Raw genomic sequence first — 14,104 nt, forward strand, 5'->3', positions numbered from 1 at the left:
AAAAGGTGATGTACAATCAAGAAGGCATCCCAGTAGTCTGGTTCTGCCTGCTTGTATCCACCAACAATAGACTGCTTCATTCCTGGCATTCTGTACAGACACTTGCATGGCAGCATGTATGAATTAAAGGTCCCACCAGCTCCAGTTGTCTAGAACACTCTAACCCACCCTGGATAATGACTGCCTACCCCCAGCTACAGTAGTTACATTTTCCTATTACGTCTTGAGTGGGTTTCAGAAATGTGATAATTCTGGGCATGAAGTCCTCAATACTTAAAAAGCACTGTGGATGATAATTTTACCCGTCTGTCACCACAGAACTTACTGCAATAATGAAAAGCTAGTCTATACAGGAGCAGAACTTTCTTGGTGGCTGGTCAAAGACTAGAATGAGCTTTCACAGGAACTAACGGTTATCACAAATCTCACTACTACTGTCATAAGGGTGTAACAGGGAGCCTGTGGCCCTGTTACTGGAAGAGAACTGAAAGAAAGAAACTTACCTGACTGGTGGCGGGATGACTGGGAGTGTGACATCATCAGCTGGCACTGGGAGTGTCTGCCGCACCAGCGGGGAGGAGAAACTTGTAAAATACTAATTAGAAGGACCCAGATAAAAGAAGCAAGGACTAAATCAGCAGACCCCTGGGAGAGGAACTGAGAACTGTGGCAAGAGAGAAAGAGAGCAACAGAGCAGTTTTCTCATTTTGCAAATATCAGTCAGAGCCTGCTCGGCATACTCCCAGAGTGAATTAGAGACTTTGCCGATAACACCTCTGATTAGATGTTTTGGACCATATGTATACATGGGCTAGCTTTAAAGCGTGTCTCACAGATGGGGGAGGAGGGGGGGGAATTGAAAGGCACCTCTTGAAGGGGCCGGTAATTAGTTACATGTTGCTTTCCTGGGGAAGGGTTGTTCTCAGTAAGACCCCAGTACTAAGAGAGTTGTGTTCCCTGATGCCCAGGAGTGGTTTCATAGTGGCAGAATAATCAGACCCCCAGATGTAGAGACACTAATAGAATAAGAGTGTCAAGTGGACTAGTTTCAACCATAATTAAGAACTGGAAGTTTACCACCGTGTTACTTTTTAGAATAACTCCCATCAAGTTGTGGCAGACAAGAAAATAAAACATGGGTGGGAAGCTCAGAGTTGAAACACAGGTTTTTTTGTAATTTATTTAAGGGCACCTGCTCAAGGGCAAGAGACATTTAATAGAATCATAGAAGTGGGGTCGGAAGGGACCTTGTAGATCTTCAAGCCCGACCCCCCGCCTGGGCAGGAGAAAAAGACTGGACTCAAATGAGTCCAGCCATGTAGGCATCAAGCCTCTTCTTAAAGATCCCCAGGGTAGGAGCCAGCACCACTTCCCTAGGAAGTTGGTTCCAGCTCCTAGTCGCCCTAATTGTGAAGTACTTCTTGCGGATGTCTAATCTAAACCTACTCTCTAATAATTTGTGTCCATTGTTCCTTGTCATGCCAGGGGGCGCTAGGGGAAACAGTGTCTCCCCTAAACCCGTCTGGTGCCCCCTAGTGAGTTTATACACAGTCACCAGGTCCCCTCTCAGACTTCTCTTGTAAAGGCTGAACAGGTTTAGGTCCCGCAGTCTTTCAATGTAGGGTCTGCCCTGTAGACCCCGGATCATGCATGTGGCCCGCCTCTGGACCCTCTCAATGTTGTCCACATCCCTCCTGAAATGGGGCGCACAGAACTGGACACAGTACTCCAGCTGTGGCCTGACCAGTGTCGCATAGAGGGGGAGGATCATCTCCCTGGCTCTACTTGAGATGCACAACAAGGTGCGGTTAGCCCTGCCAACCGTGACCTCGCATTGTCGGCCCATGTTCATCTTTGAGTCAATAATGACTTCCTGCCTCCATGCTCTCAGGAAGGGAGTTTCCCATTCTGTAAGTGTGCTGCTGGTTACTACTGCCTAAGTGCAGCACCCTGCACTTGTCACTATTGAAATGCATCTTGTTTATGTCAGCCCACTCCTGTAACCTATCCAGGTCTTGTTGCAGTCTTTCCCTCCCTACTAGTGTGCTCACCTCACCTCAAATTTTGGTATCGTCAGCGAATTTAAACAGGGTGCTTTTCACCCCGTCGTCCAAATCGCTGATGAAGAAATTGAACAGCGCAGGCCCCAGGACCGAGCCCTGGGGGACTCTGCTGCCCACTTCCCCCCAGGTCAAATATGACCCATCCACCACCACCCTCTGAGTACGACCCTTGAGCCAATCTGCAATCCATCTGACTGTGTAGGCACCAATGCCACAATCACCTAGTTTTTTAATGAGGATGGGGTGGGAGACGGTGTCAAAGGCCTTGCTGAAGTCTAGAAAGACTACGTCCATGGCAACACCTGCATCCATTACCTTTGTGACCTGATCATAAAAGGCAATCAGGTTGGTCTGACAAGACCTGCTCCTAATGAAACCTTGCTGGTTGCCCTTGAGCATCATCCCTGAAGCCAGCCCATCACAGATGTGCTCCTTGAGGATCTTCTCAAAGAGTTCCCAAGGACAGAGGTAAGACTGACGGGCCTATAGTTGCCCAGGTCCTCCCTCTTCCCTTTTTTGAAGATGGGGACCACGTTAGCTATCTTCCAGTCATCTGGCACGTGGCCCGAGCACCACGAACACTTGTAGAGCTGTGCCAAGGGCCCTGCAATAACCCCAGCTAGCTCCCTCAACACCCTGGGGTGGAGAGTAACTGAACCTGCTGACTTGAACACATCCAGCCCCTCTAGAAGCTCTCTAACCCAGTCCCCCCCAACCTGAGGTCTGGAGGTGTTCCCCTCGAGTCCATCTGGCATCCCAGCGGGGAAGTCCTGGTCCCTGCACAAGAAAACAGACATGAAGAATTGGTTAAAGAATTCCGCTTTCTCCTCTGGCGCAACCACCAGATTGCCCAGCGTACCTTGCAGGGGCCCCACGTTACCCGGTGCCTTCTTCATCCTCCCTATGTATTTGAAAAAGGACTTTTTATTATCCTTGATCTTGGACGCTTGTCCTAGCTCTATGTCCACCTTAGCTTTCCTGACAGCCCCCCTACAGGCCCGAGCAGAGGAGATATACTTCTCTTTGGAGATAGCACCCCCTTCCACTGGGTGTACACCGTCTTTTTGGCAAGCAGGCATTCCCGGATGCCCTTGGTGAGCCAGGGGGGCTTCCGGGCACTCTTGCCCCCCTTGCTTCTTGTTGGGATGGACTCCCCCTGGGCCCTGAGTATCGTTTCCTTAAGAAATGACCACTTGTCCTGGACACTGAGTTCCCCTGCCCTCAAGGACCCCAGCACCTCACCCACTAGTCTCCTCAACTTCTTGAAGTTGGCCCTCCTAAAGTCTAGGGCTACCGTCTTGCTGCAGGCCGTTCACACCCTGCGCTGGATGGTGAATTCCAGCAAGCGATGATCGCTATCACCCAGGTGATCAAGAACCTGGAGGCCCCTTACCAGGTCATTGCCTGTGGCCAGGACCAGGTCCAACAGGGCGTTTCCTCTGGTGGGACTATGCACCTCCTGGATTAAGTGGAGGTCCTGTATCTCAGCTAGGAACCTCCTGGAACGGTCCATCCTGGCTGATTTTGCTCTTAGCAGGAGAATTGCCCCAGTTGAAGTCCTCAGCCTTGACTGTAGCTAACATTCAGTGCCTCTGGGGAGGCTTAAAAACACTGTGACACATATAGCAGAAAAAGAAAGTTGTGGGGAAGGGAGAAAGCAACCAGCAAAGCCCAGAAGCATGGGATATACCCATGGTAGATATAGGCATAGTCATGCCTAGATCATCCTCGATGAGTGACTGTCCAACCTCTTCTTGAACACCTTCAGTGACGGAGAGTCAATAACTCTCCTAGGCAGTCTATTCCACTGCCTCACTATTCTCACAGTCAAGAAGTTTTTCTGGATATCCAATCTAAGTTTAATTTGCTACAATTTCAGGCCATTGGTCTGTGTCCCTCTCTCTGCAACAAGAGAGAAAAATTGTTTTCCATCTTCTTTGCAGCAGTCCTTCAAGTATTTGAAGATTGCTATTATGTCCCTTCTTAAGTCTTTTCTGCAAGCTGAACATGCCTAGCTCTTTCAGCCTCTCCTTGTACAATTTGCTTTCCAAGATCTTTATTATCTTTGCCCACCTCTGGACCCTCTGTAACTTTTTCACATCCTTTTTAAAATGTGGAGCCCAAAACTGCGCACACTACTTCAGAAGAGGCCTAACCAGTGCTGAATGGAGATATTATCCCCCCATGTGTCTTGCATCTAAAACTTCTATTGATACAGCCCAAAACCACATTTGCCTTTTGTGCAGCTGCATCACACTACAGACTCATAACAAGTCTGCAGTCTACCAAGACTCCCAAGTCCTTTTCCGTAAAGTTGCCATCCACCCAGGTGTCACCTATTTTGTATTTGTGTCTTTGATTATTCTTTCTGAGGTGTAGCTCTTTGCATTTTTCTGCACTGAACTTCATCCTGTTAGCTCTAGCTCAAGTTACCAGTCTTTCAAGATATTTCTAAATTGCACTCACATCCTCCAACATGTTCACAGTCCTTCCTAGTTTCATGTCATCTGCAAACTTGCTCAAGAAGCTTTCTATGCCAGCATCCAAATTGTTAATAAACACATTGAACAGCAGCGGGTCCAGGACAGGCCCCTGTGGTACTCCACTCAAAGCCTCCTGCCCTTCTGGCATGAACTTGTTAATAATTACCTTTTGCTTGTGACTATCTATCCACTTTGTACTAGTTTTATCCAGCCCACATTTCTCCAATTTACTTATGAAAAGCTCATGTGGGGCCTTGTCAAAAGCCTTGCTGAAGTCTAGCTACACTATATCCACAGCATTTTCTTCATCCACCCAAGTAGTTACTTTGTCAAAGAAGGAGATCCAGTTTGTTTAAAATTATTTGTTTTTCATTAATCCAAGCTGGCTGCTTGCAATCAGCTCTTCCTCCTCTGATGCTTACAAATGGCTTTCCTTAGGATATGCTTCAGTAACTTCCCAGGTATTGAGGTGTGGCTAACTGGTACCCCAGGTTCTTCTTCTTGCCTGTTTTTAAAAGAGGGACACTATGTTGGTCCTTTTCCCTTCCTCTGGTACCTGGCCCATCTCTCACAACTTTATCAATATTGTTGCCAAAGGCTCCAAGATTTCCTCTGCCAGTTACTTCAAGACCCTGGGATGAAGCTCATGTGGCCCTGCTGACTTGAATTCATTAACACACAATGAAAGCTCACTGACCATGTCACTTGTTCACCTCAGCTTGCCCTCTTCCTTATCCAGATAATCCCTATTAGGTGTTCGGCTACAGTTTATTTTTTTGTGACGACAGGCAAAGTACCTGTTGAATAGCTCTCCCTTCTTTGTATCTTCAGTTAGGAGTTCCCCCTGGCTCACAGGGACCCACAGTTTCCTTGGTCCTTCTTTTCTGGTCAATGTACTTATAGAAGTTCTTCTTCTTATACTTAACATCCTTTGCCAGGTGCAACTCATTGTTCATCTTTGCCTTCCTGATTTTGTACTTGCCATTCTTCTTGTTGTTCCATTGTGCCAGGACAGTTTCTTGTTCGTCTTCCAATACTGTGCCCTTTAGAAGCTCCCAGTCATCCTGGGTGCCTTTATTCTTCTGTCTTGTTTTCCCATGGCGCCACGCTTATTAACTTATTGAATCAGATGAAATCTACCTTTTTGAAATCTAGCCTCGTAATTTTGCTGACATCATGCTTTCCCTGTCTCAGGATCTGGATTTCTATTGTATCATGATGGCTTCTCTCCAGATTACCCATCACCTCCACATCCTCCATCAGTTCTTCCCTGTTGGTTAGGATAAGACCCAAGATAGATGATCCCCTAGTTGTATCCACCTTTTGGAAAATAAATTTGTCCACACAAGTTAAGAACCAGCTTGGCATTTTATGTTTGGCTACATTGTTCTGCCAGCAGATGTCCATACAATTGAAGTCTCCCATCAGTACTGTCACATTGCTTTTGGACACATCTGTCAGCTGTTAGAAGAGTGCCTTATCCACCTCCTTTTCCTGATTTGGTGGGCTATAATAAATACCTGTCATTATATCAGTGCTTTCATCATTCATCTTCACCCAGATGTATTCTGATTTGCTGTTGTCTTCCTCCTGAACCAGGGAACAATGGGATTTTTGACGTACAAGGCAACACCACTGCTGTGGGTATCTGGTGCCTCTTGAGACGGGGGGGCATATGCCCCCCTGACACCAGTCAGTGACCGGGGTGGGGGGTGTCCCCTGGCAGCCAATCCTGCTGGCCGAGGGGTGGGAGGGAAGGGTCCAATTTCACTCACCATAAAAGCAGCTGTGCCGCTTCCAGAACTTCTGCAGCCACTTCTGGAAGCAGCATGGCCACTTTTGCTGGCAGCCTGCTCCCCGGCTGGTGCTTGCAGGCTGGGCACTGGTGCGCCCACCTGCCCCCCATGCCTGCCATCTAAACAGGGAGCATGGCCTGACAGGGGGTGCTCTGGCACTCTCAGGGGGTGCACGGGCACCCCGTGCACCACCTACACATTGCCCCTGACCACCACCTTTTCTCCCAACCCTGTTTTCTGAAGCAAAGTGTAACCCTTGATGTTCACATTCGAATCACAGGAGCTGTCCCACCAGGTCTTAGTGATGCCTATCAGATCATAGTTTTTTCACAGGCTGTCCAACTCATCTTGTTTATTCCCCATACTTCTTGATTTGTGTACATGAATCAGTAGTATTTTGCATTTTTATGTCCTCTCCTCACCTCCCTTTTTTGCTACTTGTTGCAGTCCTGTAGCTCTCTGGCCCTTTCCCAGAGCTGAGTTGCTTCTTCAAGTCCTTTCTCCTCTGCACTGTGCACTATGCGGGTGTTGCCACAGACCTCAATAGGGTTAGAATTTCTCTCCTGGAGTGCAGATCTGCTGCCAGTGTCAGGAAAGCAAATGTAGAGCTTCTGCCAATACATTGTCACTGAAGAGGGAAAATAACAAGCAACATCCATGGCCATTAATAGGTGCTTGAGGCACCAAATAAAGCAATCCATTAATTTTGTTTGCCAACTTGCTGATTATGTTTAATGTTGATTTCATCATACTCTAATGTTGTAGAAGTGAGAGAAATTACAGGTGTTTGGGGGAACTGTGGATATCAGTTATTTTATTAGTACTCTTTTGGAAACTTATTGCAGTATTTCAGGTGATGCTGCTCTTTCTTTTCTATGAATAACCATACATAGTCAGCAAACTTTTTGAAGCTCTTCAAAGTCGTTCCTTGTCTTTTTCTATGCAGCCATTTTTCTCTGATCTTCCAGCCCTGAGCTGCATTCTTGAGGTCTTGGTTTTTGAAAACCATGTATTGTTATGCACACATTTCTGTGTGGCATTCTCCACCAAATGAAAACAAAGGAAAAACTCCTTGAAATATTAGCACAGGTGAGATTAATGCTCTTTCCTTTTAATGTGTCTGTTTGAAGAGATTCATACATAACCTTTACTAGCAATATGGCTCCTTGGCAAGTTTCATGTGAAAGAACTAATAAATTAGGTTAGAATGCATAGTGGCATCCTACTACCTCCATAGGTAACTGTTACAAGTAGTCCAAATTAAATTCAGCCCTTCTCTGCAAAATTGGATCCTTATTTTGTCTCTCATTGCTCCTCTCAGCTGAATTATTGATAGGGAAGCACTTGCTTTTCTTTTCAGAATACTGTCTGGGTGCTTATAGCCACAGCAATGCAGTTCACCTCCTGCTGAACTCCTCCAGCTCTGGCAATAACAGCTATAATCGGTGTTTCAGTGCATTGTGTTATGTTTCCTTCCAAATTATGGAGAATCCGACACATCAGTCTTCACTTTTCCTGGCCTGTATTTGATTGTAAAGTTGAAATCAGATGGCTCTGATACCGACTAGTGCCCTCTAGCATTGATCTTGGCAGTGATTATTCTCTACATTAGGGAATAGTTATGTCACTGTAAATGATGAAATAAAGCTTATAATAAAGCTAGCCTCTGAACTGCTTTGTAGTGATCCACTTTAAGAACATTAAGCTTTCCTAGGTACAAATGGAAATTCTCTTACCATCTCATGAAGGGATGCGTCTTCTCTTTTATTGTAGTGAAGAAAGCTAGAAAACAGGGAAGAAAGGAGTACTGAATAACTTCCCAAAATATAGCCAAAAGCAGTTAAATATTAAGTCACAAAGAGATGGGGTAGTAGAACAAGATGGCAGCAGCAAAGAGTCCTGAAGCAAAACTGGAGGTTTTATTCAATAACAGGCAAAACTTGTCCCTGGTGTAATTTAATTTAATGGAAATCTCAGAGAGATTAATATCGGTATCTTGAAACTTTTTGATGCATCTTTGAATCCTAGAATACCTCATATCTTCTGTATTTGGGTTTTTTTTGTGTGGTATTCAGTAGTGGCATCCTTGCTTAATATTTCTGATATAAACAGGCATTGTCTTCAGTGATATGCCCCTGAAATGCGTTATGTATTGCAGTAGCTTTTTCATAAGTTTTTGGTGGTTGCATAGTTAGAGTATGGTTGTCTAATGTATGAACCATTGTACTAGATTCATCCCTGTCATAAATCTGTCTGAAGGTAGAATAGATTTTTACCTTATAAATCTGTAAGACCACAGTTAGAATCTCAGATACCTCATTACCAGAATGGTGTCAACAAATCTGAGCTCAGAGAAGAACCAAAAAGAGACTGAAATTCAAGGTCTGTGAAAAGGACACATAGACCATTTGTACATGCCACAGGGGTTTACTTCAGTTTAATTCTCCCTAAATTGAAGCGGTGGGTTTTTAAAAACACTGCTTTAATTTAGGGTGAAGTAAACCCCTGTGGCATGTACACAATGTTTGGGTCCACTCCTTACGTGCCTGTCCAGCAGTGGGGAGGGGAGGGTGAGCTGTCAGCAGGTGGAGTCCCTGAGCTGCAGCAGGGGCTGGTGCTTCCCTCTGCGGCAGCAGCAGTGCCCCCCAGGCAGCACTTACCTGCAGGCACCCAGCCTGGGCAGTCCCAGGGGGCACGGCAGCTATGGAGGGAAGCCCTGGGCCCCTATGCAGCTCAGGCAGGCAGGCAGACTCTGGGGAGAAAAAAAAAAAATCAGGCTTCCTGCTTTTTTTTTCCTTCAGTGGAGCCTTCCTGCATGGGCTGCCTGTACAGCCCAAGCTGCATGGGGCTCAGTGCTTCCCTCCGTGGCTGTAAGGTAGCAAATTAAAACACCTTGGACATGTTTTATTGTGCTGTTTCCCAAAGTCATGTAACATGCATTATGTTGCCGATATGTGTAAACAGCCACGCCATTAAAGTGGTGCAAAAGGGCATTAAGTTGCTTTAAAGGCCAATTTTGTGGCATGTACAAGTGGCCATAGGTATTGTTTGGCTACAGGGCACCTAAAAATGGAATCTAGAAGCTGTGGTCTAACATAGCTTTACATTCATAGAGTAAACTTAAGGAGAGGTTTGTAGAGATGAAACCTTATTTTACAGATGAGTTATCACTGAAAGTAATGGGATAAAAGTAAAAACATTAACAATAGCAGAATATCAGGAAATAGTTGTAATGATAGGGTTTGTTTCAGATACAGAATAATCTCCTGAATGAGTGAGTGTAGGCCCCTGTAACAGGGAACTCTAGCCCTGTCACCAGAAGACAGGTCCTCCCCTTTAAGGCCAGAACTTTCTGGGCGTGGAGTGCTGGTAAGGAGGGGATTAAATGCTGAGCCTGGTCAGCTGATCAGCTGATCAGAAGGGGCAGGCCAGGACTATAAAAACCCTGGGCAGAGCAGCAGTAAGACTGAGCAGCCAAAGGGGAAAGAATGCATCCCAGAGCTTCATGGAGAGGCTTGGTGAGTGGTCCAAAGGCTGGAGGGGGGGAAACTACAGAAGCCCCCAGAGAGGCGGCAGCCGCCCCAGAGTAAGGACTGTAGCCAACCGTGGGGAGCTGAAGCATGAACCCTGTGTAAGTGTGAGCTGGCATGCTGCTTTCCTTAATCACATTTGTTTTGGTGGCAGTTATTGCCCACAGACAGGACTGTTTATTTTTCTTTTGGTTATTGAATAACACCCGTGGTTTGGTTGAAGCTATTAGGGGAAGGAGGAGGCCTCATTTGGGGGCGCACTACAGAGTGGGGACCTCGGCACCAGTGAGGGCTTGGCTTGTTGGGGGCACAGACCCCGGTGCCAGTGAGAGTGTGGCTTTTGGGGGTACATAGGCCCCGGCACCAGTGGGGGTGCAGGATTTTGGGGTGTACTGATCCCAGCATCAGAAAGGGGTGATCTTAAAAGACCAGGGTGGTCTGGTGCACCTGGGGGGCAATTTTACTTATATTTTTTTCTTTTGTGGACTGGGGTGGCATGAGTTCAGGGCCGGTCCCTGGATTTGAACTTGCAGTCATCTAGCTGTGGGCTGGTGGACAGGCCTCTGGGCCAAGCTCCAGATTGGAGCAGGGATGAGGGCCACAAGCCTCAAGGCACCAAAAAAGGCGAGAGCCTCAGGGTCAAACCCTGTGTGGTGGGTTTAGACAGTGAGGGAGGCCTAGCTAGAGAAAGACCGGGGTCAAAGCTTGTGAAGGAAAAAAGGCCCTAACATACAAAATACAATAGGCAGTCTCCCACTCACGAGAACATCAGAATAATTTCCATCAAGACGTGGCAGGAAAGTAGAGAGCGGGACATAAGAACTTTAAAGAGGACTCCAGGGGCGCCCCATGTAATGCGCAGATTAACAGGGAAGATGGTACTGGGGAGGGCGACCTGTTACAGCCTCTTACTTGGGATTACACTAACTGGTAGAAAATATGTTATGAAAAACTGTGCACAAGTCAAGGGATGGAAGGGGTGACCTACAAATCTGTTCTGTCTCTAATTAATTGTTCTGATTATTGACACATTATATCTGACTTTTTTTTTTAAGGCTACTATGAAACACAGCTAGACAGCCATCAGGGAGATTAGAAACTCAAGATGAATGAGTCTCTCTTGCCCTTTGAGCCTCTTTTATTAGGTGCTGGTAAAAGTCAGTGTCATTTCTGTAACCTGTAATGTGTCTAATATCTACTCTTGCTCTCATAGGTAGGTATGCAGTTTGAGTCCTTGGTTTATGACCTTATTTACAGATTCTCTAGCTCAATATGAATTATCCTTTCACTACAGTTCGCAAGACTAAATTCACTTGAGTTGCAAAATCACTGTTTGCAGCTCTGCTACCAAAAAGCATTATTGTAAGTCAAGGTTGCAGTAAAACAGGTAAGGTGGGGATTAATGGGCTGGATGGCTTATTGCATTTGTTTTGGACAGATGGAAAAGGAAAAAAGTCTTCTCTGTATCAGACCCCAAATAATCAAGGTTTGTTGTTTATATAATCTGTAGATTTTACACCGCTTAATTGTTTTCTACTTGGCTGAACTCATCCTTCATTCTAAGGCAGAGGTAGGCAACCCTCAGCATGGATGCCAGAGCATAGCATGTGAAGACATTTTGCTTGGCATGCAAGCCTCAGGTGGATGGCAGGGAAGGGGCTGGGACTATGCTTCCACAAGAAGGATCAGGTTTCTCACAGCATCCCTGCTGTCCACCCTGGCACGCCAACATTTTACAAGTCGAGGTTGCAGGTGTTTTTGACACTCTGCCCAAAAAAGTTGCCATCCCCTGTTCTAAGGCAAGTTTGGGAGAGTAATGGGACACCTATTTAATCACTGTCATCATCAGTATACATCTTTTCAGCTTCCTTTGCATCTCTGAGCACTGTCCTCTCTCCTTTCTTCCTTTCTATCCTCCACTTCCCTGTCTTTTGTGTTCAAATCATTCTCTCTATTTGATAGCCTATTTTGTGCAGGTCCTTTCCTAGAATCTGACAATGTGAGCTATTGTTTATGAAAGCCTATGCATCTCTGATTCAGTTAGTCTGTAACTTGCAACTCTACCTTACCTTCTGACATCAGTATGCTAGGTAGAGATGAAGATAGAGGCAAATGATTCCCATTTCTGCAACAAACTAGAGCAGTGGTTGTCAACTGGGGATATACATACCCCTAGGGGTACTTCAAAAAAGTTGTAGGGAGTATGCAGAACTGATGTGGCCGATAATGTGGCCAATAAATGCCGCGTACGCGCATGCAGCCACAGTGTAATATGCAGGCAGCCAGGAGTGCAGCCTGGCAGCATAGAGAGAAGCTGGGTCTGGCTGGTAAGTCTGTTGTGAGGGAAGGGACATGCAGGGGGGGCATATCAAGGCCCCAGTGGTGAAGGAGGGAGTGGGGCTAGGACAGGGGCACGGGCTGCCCAGCTGGGGCAGAGGACTGAGCTGCACAGGGGTGGGGGTGGCTTCTGCCACTATGCACACCCCTGGGAGGCATAGCAGGGGTGTACCCCTGCATCTGTGCATGGGACGAGAGCGGACTGCTGCTGCAGGTTGGGGCAGTGTTGGGCTGTTCCCAGCAGGGGTGTTAGGGTGAGCTGTGTTGGGGGGGCTAGGGGGCTATTCTGGCGTGGCTGCAGCCCCTCCTGTAGCCTGTCTCCCAGTGCCACTGCCGCCTGCCCTGAGCACAACCTGGCCCAGGCCCAGACCCAGCAGGGAACAACCCGGTGCAGCTCCGGCCCCAGCCCACAGTGGCAGCCTGCCCCACCCTACTCACACACCTGGGGGCAAATGCCCCCTATGCCTTCCCAGGGTGCGTGCAGCAGCAGAAGCTGCTCCCTGCCCATGTCCCGAAGATGAGCCGCTCGCAGCTCCATCCCATGGTTTGCCCTGGCTGTGCAGTGCCTGCCCCTGCTCCAGCCTCAAACCCCCTCTCACTGCAGGGGGTCTTAATCTGCCCCCCCCAACCCCTTAAAAACAAGAAAAAAATATAAAGTGGTACATGAGCTGAAACTTTGAAACAGGAGGGGTACACATGTTTAAAAAGGTTGAAAACCCCTGAACTAGAGAATAAGTCACAGGTCCCGCACTTCTTTCTCTTCCGCTGAGCCCCCTCCCCCCCCAATAATGTGGGTTTTTTTCTTTATGAGGCTTTTGTCCTCCAGGGAAAGTTATTACTAAATGCCACCCAGTCTGTTGTTGAGAAGTAAATAGGAATACATGGAAAGGAGGAATACAATAACTATTCAAAGAAACAAAGAAGCAAGCTTTAAGTTAGATGTGGGCTGTAGAAATATTGCATTTTCCTGGCCTGGACAATTCTGCTCTGAAGTATTGCATTTTTGTCTCAGCTACTGCTATTCAGAAACAGCAAAGTAAGATGGATGTAGTCCTGATGAATGCAGTTTTTGCTGATGAATGACATGCAGAGAATACATTAAGAATACATGTTGGTGAAAAACTGAGAGAAACAGTTTTTTTCCCAGGATGCCACTTACACTACATATACTCTAATCCCAGAAGGGACAAGGCTGAGAACCCAAAATCCAATCCCAGTTTTAGCTGGTCAAACATGAAGCCATTCTAAATGTTTATACATCCATTCCACCCAGAAAAAACATGAATTTACATGCAGAGGTTTTAATTTTGATCATCTGTTAATTTAGATGAACAAATACATACTTTGTATGTCCTCTAATATTTATTAGAATGCCTTTTTTGTTTAAAAAGTATGAAGGAGTTCACATCTCTTTTGTACCTTTTAAACAAGGTTGAAAATAAGCCTACATTCTAGACCAATAACCTGCTCCAGGAAAGTGAAATCTAATTACTGGCATCCATCAGAGAAGATACCGATAAACACTCTTATTTAAAAAATCTTGGGTGTAGTCATGAGTCTACCAAAGACTGGAAATTAGATCTGGTTTCCTTCTGTCACAATATGACAGAAGCAGGCAGCCTGCTTTCCTCCTGCTACTTTGCTAAATTCCTTATTTGCTAGCACACCATCAGTTGGGCCTAACACTAGCTTCCAGAAAATCCACAGAAAACTAAACATTACGTATTTGCAAAAAAATGGATTGGGCAAATTTGAAGACCAGATTGTTCTTGGGTAAGTTCCCTTTGGGAAATGTTGCTAGTTTGGTTTTAACAGTTCACAATTTTTTTTCGTGAGCTTGTTGTCAAGGCTCACCAGTATTTTTTTTACAGGGTTCTAGTGCAAAAGTAACTAAC

At 46.2% G+C, this 14,104-nt stretch overlaps 1 long non-coding RNA gene across 1 annotated transcript in view; it reads right to left on the reverse strand.

Moving 5' to 3' along the window:
• Nucleotides 1-251: 251 nt before the first annotated feature.
• LOC149867479 (uncharacterized) overlaps nt 252-14,104 on the reverse strand; it is a 30,326-nt gene continuing 16,473 nt past the window's right edge. Inside the window, exons 2-4 of the long non-coding RNA XR_016442066.1 lie at nt 8,079-8,124; nt 2,780-2,840; nt 252-664 (exon numbers count right to left, since the gene is read on the reverse strand). This is a non-coding gene — a long non-coding RNA (uncharacterized LOC149867479). The remainder of the gene's footprint in view (nt 665-2,779; nt 2,841-8,078; nt 8,125-14,104) is intronic.

This window comes from Crocodylus siamensis, chromosome 4, assembly GCF_052110815.1.
Source record: "Crocodylus siamensis isolate JL-2025a chromosome 4, ASM5211081v1, whole genome shotgun sequence".
NCBI lineage: Eukaryota > Metazoa > Chordata > Crocodylia > Crocodylidae > Crocodylus > Crocodylus siamensis.